The sequence below is a fragment of the Tamandua tetradactyla genome, chromosome 17, assembly GCF_023851605.1.
Source record: "Tamandua tetradactyla isolate mTamTet1 chromosome 17, mTamTet1.pri, whole genome shotgun sequence".
Lineage (NCBI taxonomy): Eukaryota > Metazoa > Chordata > Mammalia > Pilosa > Myrmecophagidae > Tamandua > Tamandua tetradactyla.
The window spans coordinates 81,734,790-81,756,956 of record NC_135343.1 but is presented as its reverse complement, the minus strand read 5'-3'; the positions used below and the strand labels follow the sequence as shown (position 1 = coordinate 81,756,956).

At 38.7% G+C, this 22,167-nt stretch overlaps 1 long non-coding RNA gene across 3 annotated transcripts in view; it reads left to right on the top strand.

Annotated features, from left to right (window-relative positions):
• Window positions 1-22,167, top strand: part of LOC143661440 (uncharacterized) — a 138,313-nt gene that overhangs the window by 100,473 nt on the left and 15,673 nt on the right. For all 3 annotated transcript variants that reach the window (XR_013164589.1, XR_013164590.1, XR_013164588.1), the window contains one exon: window positions 1,857-1,920. This is a non-coding gene — a long non-coding RNA (uncharacterized LOC143661440). The remainder of the gene's footprint in view (window positions 1-1,856; window positions 1,921-22,167) is intronic.

Genomic DNA, 22,167 nt, shown 5'->3' with positions numbered 1-22,167 from the left:
GTTTGATGTCACTTAAAATATTTGCAAAGTTTTATCACCTTGTTTTAGTTTGCTAGGCTAATACCATAAAATGGGTTAGCTTTTAACAGTGGCTTGCTTGCCAGCGTACAGTTTTGAGGCCATGGAAATGTCCAAATCAAGGCATCATCAAGACATACTTTCTTTGTGAAGACCAGCTCCTGGCTACCTTTGACTCCTCTGCTACATGGCAGGGCACGTGGTGGCATCTACTGGTCTCTCCCTCTCTTCCAGGTTTCATTGCTTTCAGCTTCTTTCTTCCATGGCTCTCTCTTTCTCTCTCTCTTCACACATTCATTCTCTCTGTTTATAAAGGACTCCAGTAACAGGATTAAGACCCACCTTGGGCTATGCCTTAACTGAAATAACTAATCAAAAAGTCCCACTTAGAAAGAAGAATCAAGCAGACAGACAGAGAAAGAGAGAAATGAGTGACTCAGTGAGAGAACTTGCTTTTACTTTTCTAGGAAAGGACAGCTTGGTCCAATCTAGTCCCCAACTCTATTCCTGAGTCAGATGGACCCCTAGTCCCCAACTCTATTCCCAAGTCAGATGGACCCCTAGTCCCCAACTCTATTCCTGAGACCTGGTTGTATCCTTCACTCTGGGTTCAGAGCAACCCTTCAAAGGCCTTCCAATGCATTATTAAATTTAATTTTATATTAGTTTAAGTTGGGTTGCAATTATTTGCAATTTACAAAGTTCTAAGTGCCACTTAGTATGGCATAGTAGGTACTAAGGAAATTTTAGTAAAATTTGCATTTGTTAAATAAGTGAGTCTTTTAACAGTTTCTTTTCTGTATTGTTTGAATTTGTACATTCTCGAGCTACAGATCTATGCTAAGTAGTGTCTTCAACCTGTTGTCACTCATAAAATATTAGAAAAAATAATAAGGGAGAGTGTTTGCGTATGTGTGCATTTGGCATTTGAGTGTATTTGCTTGCTGTTTGCCTAAAGGAAGATATTCGTCTTCACTAAAAAATAAGATTTTAGATAAAGGATTTTATACTAATCAAAGGAGCCAAGTGCCCATTACTCCTTGGTGGGTAGGGTTTCAGATTTGTAGTGGGGCAGCAAAGCTAGATGGTCTTCCTCACTGAGGTCTGATTTTGGACACGGGCCAGTGAGAATTTGGAATCACCTGAGAAGGAGAGTGGGAATCTTTCACTTGTGTTCCTAGATTGGCTCAGATGTGGGCTCCTCCATGTAGAGTACAAATGGGCCGTAATGTTCTGGAGAGAATAATGGAAGCCAAAATTCACAGGGATTCAAACTGATAGGTGTGGATGGATGCACTCCAACAATTACGTTAAAGGCCCAAACATACTAAGTAAACTTGGGATTCTGAGGATAAAAGTTGCCACTACAAAACTAAGAAGTATTAGTAAGACTGGAAAGGCGTTAAAAGGGGAAATATCAGCTGTTATAAAATTAGACTGTGAGAAGTGTAAAGCAGAGAGAAAATTAAGGCAGTAAATATTCCTGGTGTGTCCACATGTTTTAAATCTTGCTTTCTGAAGTAGAGGCTGCCTAGCGACGGAGCCTCCAGCAGGCCCCTCTTTCTCCATCCTCTCAGGCCTTCAGGACCTGGCGGAGGTGAGATCATGGGTTAAGGTTCAGGTGGACACCAGCTTAGAGCAGCTTGGGGGTCAGGGTGCTAAATCTCTGACGGGCCTGGATGGTACAGGTCCCAGAAGACTTGAGACAGAGCTCTGGGGGTGATTAATTACATGTAGCTACATTGCCAGCTTCAGCAGATTTCTGTGGACTGGTTTAGGAGTTGGACCATCTCCTATAACTTTGTGCTAATGAGTCAATTCATTCTAACTACCAACAGGACGTTCAGAACACAGCGTACCCACAGACAGAGGAACTGAGCCACTTCTCTTTCTGCCTGTGAGGTGAGCCTGTGGAAGTCTGCAGTCTGTGAATCTGGAATAATAAGAGCACTTAGTAGATTTTTTTCCATTTTTGCCCCCGATTGTTAATGTATTTCCTGCATATAGCATCTCTAGAAGACCTTCAATTCACCTTTAATTAACGACATGGCTGAATAACAAATCGAGTAGCATTTGTGCAATTGTAGCATTTTGTGAAAAAGTAGCATTTGTGAAGTATAGGACACTTTGCTAAGTAGGTTTATCAAACGGAGTTCTGAGTTTCAAGATGATCACACTGTATTATCTTTCCAAGAACAAACCAGCACTTAGAAATCTAGACATCTGTATTAAAGATGTCTGGATCAGCCCATCATCCACTTCTGTCATCATGATGACAGATACCTGGATCACGGGATGCTTTGCTAACCAGATGCTGTGTATCCTGTGCATGTGTCTAGAACCAAAACCACAAGCACATAGCGAGAAACAAAATTCATCTATAGTTTTGGATTTGAGTTATCACAAGCGTTTTCTATTGTGATAACATATATATATATAATAGATATACATAAAGATAACATATATATATAAATATATAAAAATAACAAAACATTTTTCATTTTAACCACCTTCAAGCATGCAATTCAGTGGCATTAATTACATTCACAATTTTGTGCTACTGTCAATACAATCCTTACTAAACCTTTACCATCCAGCCAAACAGAACCTCTGTATCTATTAAATAATAACTCCCCATACCCCACCCACATCCTCCTCCACCCCCCCATACATGGTAACCTGTAATCTACTTTTTGTCTATAAATTTGCATATTCTAATTATTACACATAAGTGGAATCATATCTGTCCTTTCATTTCTGACTTACATCATTGAACATGATGTTTTAAAGGTTCGTATATGTTGTAGTATGTCTCAGAACTTAATTCCTTTTATGGCTGAATATGCCATATTTTATTTATCCATTCATCTGTTAATGGACATGTGAGCTGCATCCACCTTTTGGCTCTTGTGTATAATCCTGCTATCAACTTTACTGTAGAGATAGCTATTCAAGTCCCTGCTTTTTTATTTTGAATTGAAGTGGGATTGCAGGATCATATGGTAACTCTGTGTTAAACTTCTGAGGAACTGCCAAACTTTTCCATAGCAGTTACATGATTTTACATTCCCGCTAACAATGTACGATGATTCCTTTTTCTCTGCATCCTTTCAAAAACTTTCTATTGTGCATTTCTTAACACAACCTATTCTAATGGGTGTGAAGTGGTATCTCGTTATGGTTTTGATTTATATTTCCCTAATGGCTAATGATGTTGAGCATCTTTTCATGTGCATATTGGCAATTTGTATATCTTCTTTAGAGAAATTTCAATTCAAGTCCTCTGCCCATTTTAAAAGTGGGGTTACTTGACTTTGTGTTGTTGGGTTGCAAGAATTCTTCATACATGCAGGATATGAAACCCTTACCTTATATGTGGTTTCCAAATATTTTCTCCCATTCTGTAGGTTGTCTTTTCACTTTCTTGATAATGTTCTTCAATGCACGATAGTTTTTCATTTTGATGAGGTCAAAATTTATTTTTTCTTTTGATATTCATACTTTTGGTATAAAGTTTAAGAATACATTGCATAATACAAGGTCCTGAAGATATTTCCCTATGTTTTCATCCAAGAGTTTTAAAGTTTTATCTCCTTTATTTAGGAAGATGATCCATTTTGAGTTTATTTTGAATATGGGTGAGGTAGGTCCACTTCCATTCTTTTGGATGTGCGTATCCAGTTTTCCAAAGCTGTTCTTTTTTCATGATGGTTTTGGTAAGTTCCCTTGACCTTCCACGGGAATTTGTTGATGGGCTTTTCTATTTTTTCAAAGAAATCTATTCGAATTTTGATTTTTTTTTTTATGCTGTATGGCAGGGGTCACATTTCATTTTTTTTCCATGTGAATATTTCAGTATTGCAACACCAATTGTTGAATTTTTGTTCAGTTTTTTGTGTGTTTTGAGAAGTTCATAGGTCAGGAATTGAACCTGGGTTACCTGCATGGTAGGTGGGAATTCTACCACTGAACTGGTAGATTTTTGATTATATTGAATCTGTATATCACTTTGGTTGATAGTGATGTCTTAACAATATTGTCTCCAATCCATGGACACTAACTGTGTCTTTCCATTTAGTTATGTATTCTTTAATTTCTCTCAGAAATAAGATTCAGATTTTCTTGTACAAGTCCTTTACATCTTTGATGGTTCAGTTCATGTGTCGACTTGGCCAGAAGGCTGTTTTATTAAATCATCAGTCAGATGACTGATTCTGTGGCTGATTACATGTATTATCAACTAAGGGCATGTCTTCTGCAAGGAGAAAATCCGTTCAGTTGGAGACTTCCAAGGGAGGGGTGATGATTTCAGCAGTCAGAAGAGAGAACTTTTGTCTCTACTTCAGCCAGCTAGCCTCTCCTACAGAATTCATCGAACACTTTCATTGTTATTGCCAGCCACAGTGTGCCCTACAGAATTTGGACCTGTGCATCCCACAGTTGTATGGGATACATTTATAAAATCTCATATTTACAGATATCTCCTCTTGGTTCTTTTTCCCTGAGAATCCTGACTAATACACTTTTGTATTAGGAGTGGTTCTTGAGTAACAGAATCTTAAAAATATGTTTATTTGTTACAAAATTTATATTTTGACTACAGCATTTCCTAATATAACTTATGTAGATAGTTTTTTTTTCCAATATGGGCAGGTACCAGGAATCGAACCCTGGTCCTCTGGCATGGCAGGCAAGCATTCTTGCCTGCTGAGCCACCGTGGCCCACCCTTATGTAGACAGTTTGATTGAATGTCATAAGTACTTGGAATCTCAGGTAGGACCTGAGATTTTGTTGGTTTGTCCAGAGTGATGCCCCGATGAATCCCAGAGTGATAAAAAAAAAAAAAAAAAGGGTTTTCTCCTTTGATTAGAAATGACTCCATTTCCAATATTCAAGAATGCACTGACAGTCCATGGCATGCATTGGCAGTACAGAGACATAAAACATCACCATTTGATTCTCCTAATCATACTCTTGTATAAGGCAAGGCTCTAGTGACAGTGTTTTTGATACCTTAACAGTTTTGTGAAATTAAGAGGTATAATGGTATTGGCTGGTTGTTCTTAGATATGCTGCATGCAGTTATGAAAGAAGGGGATAAGCTGAAGGTATCAAATTTGCAACTTAAATGCTGTATAAAAGATATAAATAATTATGTGTCTTATTTCCTGTGGTCAGAGACTTGAGATCTCTGAAAACCAGACGAGAGTCTCATTGGACAAGTAGCCGATTTACAATGTAAACTGTATTCTCAGCCTTGCAGGGTGTCTGCAGTTAAAGTAACATCTTGGTTTGGAAAAGAATGGGATCTGAGAACTTGGGACAAGGACGTATAGGTTGATAGTGATGGTATGGGAACATTGCAACCCTGCATTTTTTTTTTCATTTTTAACATATGAACATTCCATACTTGGTATATAATCAATGGCTCACAATATCATCATATAGTTGTATATTCATCACCATGATCATTTTTAGAACATTTGCATCACTCCAGATAAAGAAATAAAAAGGAAAAACTCATACATATCAACCCCCTTACCTCTCCCTCTCATTGATCACTAGTATTTCCATCTACCCAATATATTTTAACCTTTGTTCCCCCTATTTTTTTCCTATACCTCTTACCACTCCCTTTCATTGATCACTAATATATCAATATCCTCAACTTATTTTAATGTTTGTTCCCCTTATTATTTATTTTTTACTCATCTGTCCATACTGAAGATAAAAGGAGCATCAGACACAAGGTTTTCACAATCATACAGCCACGCTGTGAAAGCTATATCATTGCTCATTCATCTTCAAGAAACATGGCTACTGGAACACAGCTCTGCTGTTTTAGGCCACTCTAATATGCCTTAAACTAAAAAAGGGAATATCTACATATTGCATAAGAATAACCTCCAGGATAACCTCTCTTTCCCCTTTAGGTCGAGAAGGTTTTCTCAATCCCCTGATGCTGAGTCCCAGCTCATTCTAGGATTTCTGTCCCATGTTGCCAGGGAGGTTTATACCCCTGGGAGTTATGTCCCACATAGAAAGGGGGAGGGCAGTGAGTTTGCTTGCCTTGTTGGCTGTAAGAGAGAGGCCACATCTGAGCAATAAAAGAGGTTCTCTGGGGGTGACTCTTAGGCCTAATTTTAAGTAGGCTTAGCTTATCCTTTTCAGGGATAAGTTTCATATGAATAAACCCTGAGATTGAGGGCCTGACCTGTTGATTTGGTTGTCTGCACTGCTTGTGAAAATATCAGGAATTCTCCAAATGGGGAAGTTGAATTTTCCCCCTTTCTTGTCATTCCCCCAAGGGGATTTTGCAAATACTTCTTTATTCACTGCTCAAATCACTCTGGGATTTATCAGGGCATCACACTAACCTGGACAAACGTACAAAAATCCCTTGCCCTATTCAAGGTTCAATTATGGTGTTCAATTAAACTGTCCATATAAGTTAAATTAGGAAATGTACTAGTCAAAATATAAATGTTGTACCAAATAAACATTTTTGGCTTTACTCTCACATAGAAGTTGAAGTTTTAATATATGAATGAGCATCTATTTTCAGCACCTTGCAATATTGACAATCCTTTGTTCTTCCTCATGCAAAAACATTTTTTAATTTGTACATTTAGTCACTATCATTTGTACACTTAGGGCATTCCTAGATTATACCATCTCAATCTTTATCGTCTATCTTTCTTTCTGGTTTCATATATGCCCCCAGCCCTCCTCCCTCTATCCTTCTCAGATTTAGCTCATTCATTGTACTTACATTATTGTGCTATAATCAGGTAGTATTGTGCTACCCATTTCTGAATTTTTATAATCAGTCCTGTTGCACAATCTGTATCCCTTCAGCTCCAATTGCCCAATCTCTACCATATTTCTGTCTCCTGATGACCTCTGTTCTTAACTGAAATTCTCTGAGTTCACTTATCAATGTTAGTTCAAATCAGTGAGACCATACAGTACTTGTCTTTTTGTTTCTGGTTAATCTCAGTCAGCATAATGTCCTTACGATCCATCCACATTGTTACATGCTTCATAACTTTATTCTGTTTTACAGCTGTGAAATATTCCATCATATGTATATACCGCAGCTAGTTTAGACACTCATTTGTTGATGGACATCTGGGCTATTTCCAGCTCTTGACAATTGTAAATAATGCTGTTATAAACATTGGTGTGCAAATGTCCATTTGTGTCTTTGCCTTCATGTCCTCTGAGTGGATACATAGTGATGATATTGCTGAATCATATGGCAATTCTATACTTAGCTTCTTGAGAAACTGCCAAACTGCCTTCCACAGCAGTTGTACCATTTTACATTCCCACCAACAGTGGATAAGTGTGCCTTTTTCTCCAAATTCTCTCCAGCACTTGTCGTTTTCTCTTTTTTTTTGATGACAGCCATTCTGGTGGGTGTGAGGTGATATCTTAATGTGTTTTATTTATTTATTTATTTATTTATTTATTTATTTATTTATTTATTTATTTATTTATTTACATGGGCAGGTACCGGGAAATTAACCCGGGGCTCCAGCATGGCAGGTGAGAACTCTGCCATTGAGTCACTGTGGCCTGCCCTCAATGTGGTTTTGATTTGCATTTCCCTAATAGCTAGGGAAGTTGAGCATCTTTTCATGTGCTTTTTAGCCATTTGTATTTCCTCTTCTGAAATGTGTCTGTTCATGTCTTTTGCCCATTTTGTAAGTGGATTGTCTTTTTGTTGCTGAGTTGAACAGTCTATTTATATATTCTCAACGCTAGACCCTTATCTGATATATCGTTTCCAAATATTGTCTACCATTGTGTAGGCTGCCTTTGTACTTTCTTGACAAAGCTCTTTGATACACAAAAGTGTTTAATTTTGAGGAGTTCCCATTTATCTATTTCTTTCTTCAGTGCTACTGCTTTGGGTATAATACCTAGGAAACTACCTCCTATTATAAGTTTTATAAGCTATTTCCCTACATTTTCTTCTAAAAGTTTTACGTCCTGAGCTCTAATGTTTTGGTCTTTGATCCATTTTGAGTTAATTTTGGTATTGGATATGAGATATGGATCTTCTTTCATTCTTTTGCATATGGATATCCAGTTCTCCAAGTACCATTTATTGAAGAGACTGTTCTGTCCCAGGTGATTTGGTTTGACTGCCTTGTCAAAGATCAATTGTCCATAGATGAGAGGGTCTATATCTGAATCTTCTATTTGATCCCATTGGTCAGTATATCTATCTTTATGCCAGTGCCATTCTATTTTGACTACTGTAGCTTTATAATATGCCTTTAAGTCAGATAGTGTGAGACCGCCAATTTCACTTTTCTTTTTCAAGATATTTTTAGTTATTTGGGGCACTCTCCCCTTCCAGATAAATTTGGTTATAGTTTCTTCTATTTTAGCAAAGTAAGTTTTTGGGATTTTAACTGGTATTGCATTGAATCTATAAATCAATTTAGGTGGAATTGACATCTTAAGTATATTTAGTCTTCCAATCCATGAACATGGTATGCTCTTCCATTTATTTAGGTCTTCTGTGATTTCTTTTAGCAATTTCTTAAAATAAGTGTTTTGTATCCTTAGTTAAATTTATTCCTAAATATTTTATTCTTTTGGTTGCAATTGTAAATGGAATTTTTTTCTTGATCTCCTCCTTAGATTGCTCATTACTAGTGTATAGAAACACTACAGATTTGTGAGCATTGATCTTGTAATCTGCCACTTTGTGGTACTCATTTATTAGCTTTAGTAATTTTGCTGTGGATTTTTTTGGGTTTTTGACATATAGTATCATATCATCTGAAAACAGTGAGAGTTTTACTTTTCCTTTCCAATTTTGATGCCTTGTATTTCTTTTTCTTGTCTAATTGCTCTGGCTAGAACTTCCAACACAATGTTAAATAACATTGGTGACAGTGGATATCCTTGTCTTGTTCCTGATATTAGGAGGAAAGCTTTCAGTATTTCCCCATTGAGAATGATGTTAGCTGTGGGTTTTTCATATATTCCCTATATCATGTTGAGGAAGTTCCCTTCTATACCTATCCTTTGAAGTGTTTTCAACAAGAAAGGATGTTGAATTTTGTCAAATGCCTTTTCTGCATCAATTGAGATAATCATTTAGTTTTTCTACTTTGATTTGTTGATGTGGTATATTACATTAATTGATTTTCTTATGTTGAACCTTCCTTACATACCTGGGATAAATCCCACTTGGCCATAGTGTATAATTTTTTTTTATGTGCTGCTGGATTCAATTTGCAAGAATTTTATTGAGGATTTGTGCATCTATATTCATTAGAGATTGGTCTGTAATTTTCTTTTCTTCTAGTGTCTTTGTCTGGTTTTTGTATGAGGGTGAGGTTGGCTTCATAGAATGAGTTAGATAGCCTTTCTTCCTCTTCAATTTTTTTGAAGAGTTTGAGCAGGATTGGTACTAATTCTTTCTTGAATGCTTGGTAGAATTCTCATGTGAAGCCATCTGGTCTGAACTTTTCTATTTTGGGAGCTTCTTAAAGACTTATTCAATTTCTTTACTTGTAATTGGTTTGTTGAGGTCGTCTATTTCTTCTCGAGTCAATGTTGGGTGTTCATGCCTTTCTAGGAAGTTGTCCATTTCATCTACCTAGTCTAGTTTATTAGCATAAAGTTGTTCCTAGTAACCTCTCATTACCTCCTTTATTTGTGGTTATAGCTGCTCTTCCATTTCTGATTTTATTTATTTACATCCTCGCTCTTCTTTTTGTCAACCTTGCTAAAGGTCCATCAATATTATTGATTTTCTCAAAGAACCAGTGTCTGGTTTTGTTGATTTTCTTGTTCTCAATTTCATTGGTTTCTGCTCTAATCTTTGTTATTTCTTTCCTTTTGTTTGATTTGGGTTTAGTTTGCTGTTCTTTCTTTAGTTCTTCCAAGTGAACAGTTAATTCCTCAATTTTTGCTTTTTCTTCTTTTTTGATATAGGCATTTGGGGCAATAAATTTCCCTCTTGGCACTGCCTTTGCTGAATCCCATAAATTTTGATATGCTGTGTTTTCATTTTCATTTGCCTTGAGATATTTACTGATTTCTTTTGTAATCTCTTCTTTGACCCAGTGGTTGTTTAAGAGTGTGTTGTTGAGCCTCCATATATTTTTGAATTTTTTGACCCTCTGCCTGTTATTGATTTCCAGCTTCATTCCTTTATGATCCAAGTAAATGTTTTGTATGATTTCATTCTTTTTAAAATGTATTGAGACTTGCTTTGTGACCGAACATATAGTCTGTCCTTGAGAATGATCCATGAGCATTTGAGAAAAAGGTGTATCCTGCCTTTGTGGAGTGTAATGTTCTATAAATGTCTGTTAAGTCTAGTTCGTTTATTGCATTATTCAAATTCTCTGTTTCTTTTTTGATCCTCGGTCTAGATGGTCTGTCCATTGATGACAGCAGGGAATTGAAGTCTCCAACTATTATGGTAGATGTGTCTATTTCTCTGTTCAGGTTTGCCTCATGTATTTTGAAGCACTCTGACTTGGTGCATAAATATTTATGATTATTATGTCTTCTTGTTGAATTATTCCTTTTATTAATACATAGTATCCTTCTTTGTCTCTTTTAATTGTTCTACATTTGAAGTCTAATTTGTTGGATATTAGTTTATCTACTCCTGCTCTTTTCTGATTGTTCGCATGAAATATCTTTTCCCAACCTTTTGCTTTTAACCTATGTTTGTTCTTGGGTCTAAGATGCATTTCCTGTAGACAGCATATAGATGGGTCCTGTTTTTCAATCCATTCTGCCACTCTATGTCTTTTGATTGGGGAGTTTAATTCATTAATATTTAGTGTTATTACTATAAGGGCAGTACTTTCTTGTACCATTTTTCCTTTTGGATTTTGTTTGTCATATCTAATTTTGTCCTCTTTTTACCTTTACTGAAGGAAAGTCTTCAATTTTACACTCTTCTCCACACTTGTCTCTCCTGTCTTTTCCTATCTGTCTCCAGTGCTCTCTTTAGTATTTCTTGCAGAGCCGGTCTCTTTTTCACAAATTCTTTCAATGATTTTTTTGTCTGAAAATGTTTTAATTTCCCCCTCATTTTTGAAGGACAATTTTGCTGGATATAGAATTCTTAGTTGACAGTTTTTCTCTTTCAGAATCTTAAATGTATCATGCAACTATCTTCTTATCTCCTTATTTTCTGCTGAGAAATCTACACATAATCTTTTTGGGCTTCCTTGTATGTGATGGATTGTTTTTCTCTTGCTTCTTTCAAGATTTTCCCTTTTTCTTTGACACCTGACATTCTGATTAGTAAGTATCTTGGAGTTTGTCTTTTTGGATCTCTTCTGTTTGGGGTATGCTGTACTTCTTGGATCTGTAATTTTAAGTCTTTCTTAAGAGTTGGGAAATTTTTGGTGATAATTTCCTCCATTAGTATTTCTCCTCCTTTTCCCTTCTCTTCTCCTTCTGGACATCCACAATATGTATATCCATGTGTTTCATTTTATTATTCAATTCCCTGAGTCCTTGCTCATATTTTTCCATTGTTTTCCCTGTATTTTCTTTTGCTTTCTGGATTTCAGATGTCCCATCCTCCAGTTCACTAATCCTATCTTCTGTCTCTTGAAATCTAACATTGTAGGTTTCCATTTTTTAAATCTATTCTACTGTGCCTTTCATTCCCCTAAATTCTGTGATTTGTTTTTCAGACTTTTGATTTATTCTTTTTTTCACCTGTTGCCTTCTTTAGATCATCTCTTAATTTGTTGATTTGATTTTTGATGAGATTTTCCATGTCTGTTTGAATATCCTGAATTAATTGTTTCAACTCATGTATCTCATTTGAATTGTTTGTTTGTTCCTTTGGCTGGGCCATATCTTCCATTTTCCTAGTATGACTCTTATGTTTTGGTGGCATCTAGGCATTTAATTTCCTTAATTAGTTTATTCTGATGATTGTTTTCACTCTTTTACTTTGGATTTTCTTGCTGGATGGCTTTGTTCTCTATCTGTTCTTTGACATTCAGTTCAGTTATTCTAGGCCTCTAGCATAGATTTTATTTTTTTTTAACGGATCAGAGTTTTTCACTTCTTGTTTTCTTGTTTCTTGCCCTGCCTATATGGAGCCCCCCCTTTTTCTTTCTTAGGAGGGTCTACTTAGGTATTATAGACCCCAGTCAGATTTTTCCAGACTAGACTGTCCTCCTGTCAGGAGGAAGGAGTCACCTGCATCAGTTTTCCCTGAGGGTGAGACCCAGCAGGTTGAAAGACTTTCCTATGAAGCCTCTGGACTCTGTGTTTTTCCTATCCTGCCCAGTATCTGGGGTTTGTTTGCCTGTGCTTCCCACCAGCATAAGGTGATGTGGTACCTTTAACTTCAGCAGACTCTCCCTGCTACGGGCATGGTTGCGACAGAGGAGAGGTTGTAGGCTGGCTTTAATTACTTCAATTTTCCAGTTCCTGGGGTCTGAATTCCACCTGAGTTGGGCCCCACCCCTCTCCCGGGGAAGGCACAGACTCCAGGGAATTAATTCTTTTCACCTGACCAGCCTCTGTCTTTCAGACAAGCTTAATTCTGCCCTTCTTTGGGGCAGTTGTATCTGAGAAGCCTTGCAGTTTTATCCAATGAACAGTTAAGCAGTAGAAACAAGGTAAAAAAAAGTCCTTTTCAGGACAGGACACCCATTCTTTAGGTTTGTTAATCAAGAGCTTAAGTTGGGGGTTCGATTCCTGGTGTCTGCCCATACAAAAAAAAATAGAGCTTAAGTTAGTACATTGTTCTGTGTATCTCCAGATCCTACATGCCCCCTATTTTTTTTTAGGGTCCAGGCCTTTTCAAGTATTTTGTGCTGTCTGATCCAAAAAAAACGCCTGTTTTTTTTTCCCCCCCATCGGCCCTGGCCCCTCTACACCAGTGCAAAAACTAGTAACTTCAGTTTTTATTTGAGGTTTATCTGAGCTGGAGGCCTATTTTTAGTAGTCAGAATTTGTTAATTAATTCCACAATTGGAGCTTGGTTGCTCTCAGCCCCTGCTGCTGGTAAAGTCTCTTTCCTTTCCCTTTTGGGGAGCAGCCTGTGGGGAAGGGACGCGGGCACCACCCCAGCTTGGGGAACTCATGGTTCTGGGGGCGCTTGCAGCTGGTCCAGCTGGTCCAGACTGGGGTACGTTGTGTGTCTGGTCACTCACGTGGCCCCAGCAGTTGTTCTGTCCTGATCCTGACTACTTACTAGCTGCTCTGGAGGACAAACTAAATCCTACACCTCACTAAGCCACCATCTTGAAACTATCCAGAACCCTGTATTCTGCTGAGACTTTGCTAGATAAACCTGTAATTGTCTGCCCTGAGGAAACAGCCACCCAATCTCCAGCCTGCCCTGAGAGATATCTATCTGACCTCCAATGCACGTTGAGAAAACAGCTTCCCAACCTCCATTCTGTCCTCAGGAGCCTGGCTTCTAACTTCCATCTAGAGATGAACCCTTCAGTGCCTACTGAGTCTGTAATGGCCTCCCCTGGGAAACAGACCTCACTCCTCTGTCTGGAGAGATTCATCCTGTTTCACCACGTGAAATTGCAATTGAATTCCCTGAGATGAAGGGCTTGAAAGACACTTCAAATTCTTTTCATGACCTACCCCCACCACCCCTCATTTCTTTAATGCCTATAACTTTGGAGTAAAGGCTTAGAGAGATTGGAACGTTACGGTGGCTGTATCATGGAAGACCTGCCAACACACTCCGGGAATGTCCAGAGGACCCACCACTACCAGCACTTTGAGGAATAAATTTTTGAGACTAGCTCCATCGTCCCTGAGGAGGTCTGTGGCCACCCATTACTATGGTCTCCTGTTACTATGCAGACTGCTGTCATCAAGCTGGAATCTTGAACACGATGGGAACGATCAGATCCTGGTGGGTCGAAGGCAGGTGGCCACATTAATCACCATGGACAAGGTGGGTGTGGCTGTCACAGTGGACAGGGGATTCAAAGCTGCAGTCAAAGTAATCTGACTCACAGAGACCTATGGCCTTGGCTAGTAGATTGTGGGGTACCTAGGAGTCAATTAGATGGGCAGTCTACTAAATTCTTGTTTGAGCTTATAAGCAGAAGAATTATAGGTCAAGTGAATAGAAGTCTAACTTGAATTAAAAAAATAAGGCCCTTTAATCAATTCCCAGACTTCAGAGAGTTTACCGACCCAGAGCCACTGGAATGAAGGGAAGGCCAGGTACCCTTGGGGAAGGATCCTTTTATGCTACCAAATGTTTACATTGTTAACCTTCCCCCCAGCCTTCCCCAAGGAGACCTACAGTGTTTTACCAGGGTAACTGTGCACTGGGGAAAAGGAAATGAACACCTCTTTGGGGTATTACTAGGTACTGGAAAGTAACAATTCTGGGAGACTCAAAACATCACTCTGGTCCACCAGTCAGAATAGGGGCTTACTCATGAGTGGGTCCAGTGAGTCTTCTGGATCAATTCTGTGGTTAATTACCCAGTTTTGGAATTCATAACTGGAATAGACATATTCAGCAACTGGCAGAATCCCCATATTGGTTCTCTGACTCATGAAATGAGGGCTATTTTGTAGGAGAGGCCAAGTGGAAGTCACAAGAATTTCTCCTACCTAGCAAAATAATAAATCAGAGGCAATACTGGATTCCTAGAGAGATTACTGCCATTCTTAAGGACTTAAAGAATGCAGGGTGGTTATTCCCACCATGTCCCCATTCAACCCTACTATTTGACCTGTGCAGAAAACAGATGGGTCTTGGAGGATGGCAGTGGATTATCATAAACTTAACCAGGTGGTAACTCTAATTTCAACTGGTGTTCCAGATGTGGTATCATTGTGTGAGCAAATCACCACATCCCCTGGTACCGAGTATGCAACTTTTGACCTGACAAATGCTTTTTTCTCAATAGTTATTAGTTAAGACCACCAGAAACAGTTTGCTTTCAGCTGGCAAGGTCAGCCATATACCATCACTGTCCTACCTCAGGAGTATATCAACTCTACAGCGCTGTTACAATCTCATTCACTGGAAACTTGATTGTTTCTCCCTCCCACAAGATATCACATTCATCCATTATATTGGTAATATCATATTGATTGGACCTAGTGAGCAAGAAGTAACAACTGCTCTAGACTTATTGGTAAGGCATTTGAGTGTCAGAGGATGAGAGATAAATAAAAAAAAATACAGGAGGCTTCCTCCTCAGTGAAATTTCTATGTGTCCAGTGATGTGGGACATGTTGAGATGTCTCTTCTAAGGTGAAGGATAAGCTGTTGCATCTCACCCCTACTATGACCAAAATAGAGACAATGCCTAGTTGGTATCTGGCTTTTGGCAATAACATATTCCTCATTTGGGTGTGCTACTCCAGCCCATTTACCAAGTAACCAGAAAAGCTGCTAGTTTTGAGTAGGGACCAAAACAAAAGGAGGCTCTGTGACAGGTCCAGGCTGCTGTACAAGCTGCTCTCCCACTTGAGCCATATGATCTAGCAGATCCAATGGTGCTGGAATGTCAGTCGCAAATAGAGATGCTGTCTGGAGCCTTATGCAGACCTCTATAGGAGAATCACAATGCAGACCATTGGGATTTTGGAGTAAAACCTTAGTACCCTCTGCGGATAACTACTCTCCTTTTGAGAAACAGCTTTTGGCCTGCTACTGAGCCTAAGTAGAAACTGAATGCTTAGCCATGGACCACCAAGTTACCATGAGACCTGAGTTGCCTTTCTTGTGCTGGGTTTTGTCTGACCTATCAAGCTATAAAGTCAGACATGAACAGTATTATTCCATCATAAAATGGAAATGGTATATACAAGATAGGGCTCAAGTGGGTCCTGAAGGCACAAGAAAGTTACATGAGGAAGTAGCTCAAATGCCCATGGCCCCCACTTCTGCCACATTTCCTCCTCTTTCCTGACCTAGAGCTATGGCCTCTTGGGGAGTTCCTTACAATCAGTTGACTAAGGAAGAGAAAACTCAGGCCTGGCTCTCAAATGGTTCTGCATGACATGCAGGTGTATTACATATCCCACAAAAGCCATGTTTTAAAACTGATTGAATCTTGTGGGGATAGCCATTTCTTTTAATCCTAATCCAATACTGTGGGGTAGGCATTGATTAGTTTATCTATATAGAGATGGGGCACACCCAACTGTGGGTGTAACCTTTTGATTAGGTGGAGATCTGACTCTACCCATTCATGGTGGGGCTTGATTAGTTTACTGGAGTTCATTAAAAGAGGAAACATTTTGGAGAGAGCTCAGAAGAGAGCTTCTGACATCTGGTGCCTTCTGGAGAACTGTTGCTTCAGAGCTGGCAGATATACGGATGTTTGGAGATGCTTGGAGCCCAGCAGACATTGTCACGTGCCTTCTCATGAGATGTTAAGCAAGCCAGAACCTGAAGAGAGTCAAGGGAAGCCAAGAGATGAAAGCCAGCCTGGAGAACCAAAGTGAGGAACCCCCACAGGAACAGAGGCTGATAGTAAAGGAGCCCAGAAGCAAGGGACCAGCAGATGCCAGCCACATGCCTTCCCAGTTGACAGAAGTGTTTCAGACAGTATCAGCTTTTCTTGAATGAAGGTAACCTCTTGTTGATGCCTTGTTCTGTACATTTTCATAGGCTTAGAACTGTAAACATGTAACTTAATAAATTCCCTTTTAAAAAGTTTTTCCTGTTTCTTGTATATTGCATTCCAATAGCTTAGCAAACAAAAACAGCAGGTAGCATGTGCAAATGGACAGCTCCAGCCCTGCAGCCCCTTTCTGGGATGCCCCTGAAGGATTGTGGTGAGGGAAGTCCTCCCAGTAGGTGGAACTTCAAACAGTGCATCTCGTTGTTCCTTTTGCTTGGAAGGAAAACTGGCCAGAGGTGCATTTGTATACTGACTCATGGGCTGTTGCTAATGGTTTGGCTATATGGTAAGGGACTTAGAAAGAGCGTGATTGGAAAATTGGTGACAAAAAGGTCTGGGGAAGAGGTATGTGGATAGATCTTTTTGAGTGGGCAAAAAACATGAAGATATTTGTGTCCCATGTGAATGCACACCAGCGGGTGACATCAGCAGAGGAAGTTTTTAATAATCCAGTGGATTAGATAACCCATTCTGTGGATACCAGTTAGCTTCTTTCCCCAGCTACTCTTGCCATTGCCCAGTGGGCTCATGAATAAAGTGGTGATGGTGGTAGGGATGGAGGTTATGCATGGGCTCAGCAACACGGACTTCCACTCACCAAGGCTGACCTGGTTATGGCCACTGCTGAGTGCCCAATCTGCCAGCAGCAGAGACCCACACTCAGTCCCAAATATGACACTATTCCCCCAGGTTATCAGCCTTCAGCCTGCTACCTGGTGGAGGTTGATTACATTAAACCATTTCCATCATGGAGGGGGCAGTGATTTGTTCTAACTGGGATAGGCACATACTCTGGATATGGGTTAGCTTTCCCTGCACACAATGCTTCTGCAATCTGCCACCCATAGATTTATGGAAAGCCTTATCCACTGTCATAGTATTCCACACTGCATTGCTTCTGATCAAGGAATCCACTTCACAGCAAATGAAGTGTGGGAATGGGCACATACTCATGGAATTCTCTAGTCTTCCTATGTTCTCCATCATCTAGAGGCAGCTGGGTGGTAGAATGGTGGAATGGCCTTTTGAAGACTCAGTTATGGTGCCAACTAGTTGACAGTACCTTGCAGGGCTGGAATAATGTTCTCCAAGAAGCTGTGTATTCTCTGAATCAGCGTGCAGTCTATGGTGCTGTTTCTTCCATAGCCAGGATTCAGGGGTCCAGGAATCAAGGGGAGTGGTACCACTCACTATCCCTCCCTAGTGATCCTTTTGAAAAATTTTATTTCCTGTCCCCACAGCGTTGAGTTCTGCTGGTGTACAGGTCTTAGTTCCAAAAAGTGAAGTGCTTGCACCAGATACACAGCAATGATTCCATTGAACTGGAAGTTTAAGGCTGCTGCCTCGCCACTTTGGGCTTCTCATGTCTCTGAATCAACAGGCAAGTAAAAGAATCACTGTACTCGCTTGGGTGATTGATCGTAATTATCAAGGGCATGCTGATTTGAAACTGTTATGTATCTCAGAGAAGCCATGTTCTTATAATCCTGATCTGATCTTGTGAAGGCAGGCCCATTGTTTGGGTGGGGCCTGTTGATTAGATTATTTCCATTGGAGACGTGACCCTGCCTATTCAAAGTGAGTCTTAATAAGTATATGGTAGTCCTTAAAAGATCTCACAGAGAGAGAAAGTGTTCAGCACTGACACAGAGAGCAAACACAGACATTTAGGAGATACTTGGAAACAGAGAGAAGCTCAGCGAGGAGGCCAACTGAACCAGGAGCTGAAAACAGTGAAACCCGGGAGCAAATGCCAGTGGACATTGCCATGTGGCCTCCCATGTGACATGTTGGATGTGATCAGCCTTTCTTGAGTGAAGTTATCATTTTGTTGTTGCCTTAATTTGGACATTTTCATGGCCTTAGAACTGTAAAATTTTAAACCTTTGTAAAAGCCTATCCATTTCTGGTGTATTGCATTCTGGCAACATTAGCAAACTGAAACAAAGGGGGAAATAGAACTGCAACTACACAATGGACGTAAAGAAGGGTTTTCTTGGAATATAGGAGATCCCTTATGGTATCTCTTAGTATTGTGTCCTGTAATTAAAGTCATTGGAAAACTGCAACAACCCAATCCAGGCAGGACTACCAATGGCCCAGAAACTTCAGAAATGCAGGTTTGAGTCATCCCACCAGGAAAAAACCGTGGCCAGGTGAAGTGCTTGCTGAGGGAAAAGGGAACATGGAATGGGTAGTGGAAGAAGGTAGTGATAAATATGAACTATGGCCACCTGACCAGTTACAAAAATTAGGACTGTGATGGTATGAATATTTCTTTCTTACTTTGTTGTGAGTATGTCTGTATTCTTACATAAAGCAGATATCTTTGTTTTATTCTCTATCTTGTCCTCTTATCATATGACATAAGTTACTGTTCATGCCATAGTGTTTAAGTTATAGAATATCAAGTTTAAGAGTGATGTTTACCCAAGGACTTGCACTCTATTCTGGATAGATTTAGTGTGTTTCCATTTATATGCAGGACAGTTGAGTATTGTTGGGTGAAACATTTGTCTGCTATTTTGTTCTATTTAGAGATTAGCTGTAAATATGAGATTTTATATTTGTATAGTTTAAGGTAATATGTATAGCTGCCAAGTTGACAAGGGATGGACTATGATGGGTTAGTTTTAGGTGTCAACTTGGCCAAGTGATGGTGCTCAGTTGTCTGGTCAAGCAAGCACTGGCCTGTTACGGCAAGTTCATTTCGTGGCTGGTTCATTAAATCTGGTGTCTTAAATCATCAGTCAGTTGATTGCATCTATGGCTGAATGCATCTATGATCAACTAAGGGGAGTTCTTCCTTGATGACAGAATCCAATCAGTTGTACTTAATCACGATGAGTTGAAGATTTTTAAGAGAGAAGTGATAATTTCAGCGGCCAGAGGAAAATATTTTCAACTCCACTTCAGCCGATCAGCTTCTCCTGTAGAATTCATTGAACACTTTCGTTGTTATTGCCAGCATATGGCCTGCCCTACAGAATTTGGACTCATGCATCCCCATAGTTTTGTAAAACCGTTTTATGAAATCTCATATTTATAGATATCTCCTCTTGTTTCTCTTTCCCTAGAGAACCATGACTAATAGAGCATTCTTGGTTAAATTTATTCCAAGATATTTTATTTTTTTAGTTCCTATTTATATATGGTATTTCTTCTTGATTCCCTTTTCAGATTGTTCATTGCTGGTGTATAGAAACACCACTGATTTTTGTGTGTTGATTTATACACTGAATTCATCTACCAGTTCTGGTAGCTTTCCTGTAGATTCTTTGCGGGTTTTTTTATGTATAAAATTATCACTCCTGCTAATAGGGTTGTTATACTTTTCTTTCCAATTTAGATACCTTTTATTTAATTTTCTTGTCTAATTGTCCTGGCCAGATATTTCAGTACAGTGTTGAATAGCAGGATTGTTTCGTTCCTAATCATAGGAGGAAACTTTCAGTATTTCATCACTGAGTATGATATTAGCTGTGAATTTCTCATACATGTCCTTTATCATGTTGAAGAAGTTCCCTTCCTTCTATTCCTAGTTTTCTGAGCTGAGTGTTTTTATCAAGAACATGTGTTGGATTCTGTCAAATACCCTTTCTCCATCTATTGAGATGATCATATATATTTTTCATTCATTTTATTAATATGGTGTATCACATTGATGTATTTTTTAATGTTGAACCACCCTATCATTCCTAGGATAAATCCCACTTGTGCAAGGTGTATAATCCTTTTCATGTGTGTTGGATTCAGTTTACTAGTATTTTGTTGAGGAGATAAACATCTATATTTATAAGGGATATTGGTCTGTAATTTCCTTTTTCTGTGATATCTTTATTTGCTTTTGGTATTAGGGTAATTAGTTAGAGTTAGGAAGTGATCCTTCGTCTTCAGGTTTTTGGAGGAGTCTGAGAAGGATTGGTGTCAATTCTTCTTTGAATGCTTGGTAAAAATTCACCGGTGAAGCCATCTAATCTTGGACTTTCCTTTCTTGGGAGAGTTCTGATTACTGATTCAATTTCTTTACTTGTTATTGGTCTGTTGAAATCTATTTCTTTTTGAGTCACTTTAGGTAACTAACCATCACAGTTTACCCCTTGTCAACTTGGCAGCTATACACATCACCTTAAACCATACAAATATAAAATCTCCATTTCATCTAGGCTGTTTAATTGTTGGCATACAGTTGCTCATGTTATCATCTTGTAATCCTTTTCATTTATGTAATTCTGAAACATTCTGAGAATAATGTCCCTCTTTATATTTCTGATTTTTTCTTTGCAGTCTCTCTATTTCTTTGTCAGTTTAGCTGAAGGTTTGTCAATTTTATTGATATTTTCAAAAATATATTTTTGGTTTTGTTGATGCTCTCTATTGTTTTACTGTTCTCCATTTCATTATCTCCACTCTAACCTTTAGTATTTCCTTCCTTGTGCCACTTGGGATGAGTTTGCTCTTCTCTTTTTTTAGATTCACCAGGGTGTGAAATTAGGTTACTGATTTGATATACTTTTTTTAAGTGTAAGCACTTATATTTATAAATTTCCCTCTGGACACCGCCTTAACCGCATCCCGTAAGTTTTGAGATGTTGGGATTTCATTTTCATGTGTCTCAAAATATTTTCTAATTTCCCTTTTGATTTCTTCCTTGACCCATTGATTGTTTAGTGGTGCATTGTTTAACTTCCACACGTTTGTGAATTTTCCAGTTCTGTTATTGATTTCTAGCTTCGTTCAACTGTGGCCCTCCTTTATGAAGGAGGAGTAACCCCTGCCTAATCCAATTACTCATATAATTAAAGAAAAATAGCGGCTTGCTATGTATACTAGCCTCAAGGTACTTAACTATCTTTTCACATCCGATCGCTCAGCTCCCTAGAAGCCATTCCTATTTAGAGAATCTGGAAATGCCTTTGCAGCCTTTTAAAAATTGTGTATGCCTGGATGGGCTGGAGATTGTGCTGGTCGATGGCAGGGAAGCTGTCTGGATGAGGCAGCAATTATGGGATTGCCTTGGGAAACTTCCATGGTGCTGAGAGATGGCTGTAACTAATATCCTTTCTAAATTGAATTGGAAGAATAGGGAGCCTTTTCAGCAACTGCAAAATTTCACTTACTTCCATTTTATATTAATGTTTTGTGATACAGTGGAATGCAGTAGATGGGATAAGTAAAGCTTGTCCTGTGTAAGTATTTTGGACAACAAAACAATTTTGTCAAAATTGGAGCAAAATGCTGTCAGATGAGTCCAATATAAAGTGATATAGAGGATAAAGATAATGGATGGTAAAATAAAATGGGACAAATGCTTTTTGTTGTATAAGAGTAAAATTCTCTACAAAGTAATATTCCCCCTTCCATAAGTCAATAAAACATCCTTATATTAATTTTTCAAAGTAAAAAATGCCTTTATTTTATTTCATTTGAATGAAAGGGAAGGGTTTCATCAGTGAGGAAAAATAGTATGTTTTAATGTAAAAGCACTGGATAAGAAGCATATAAAAA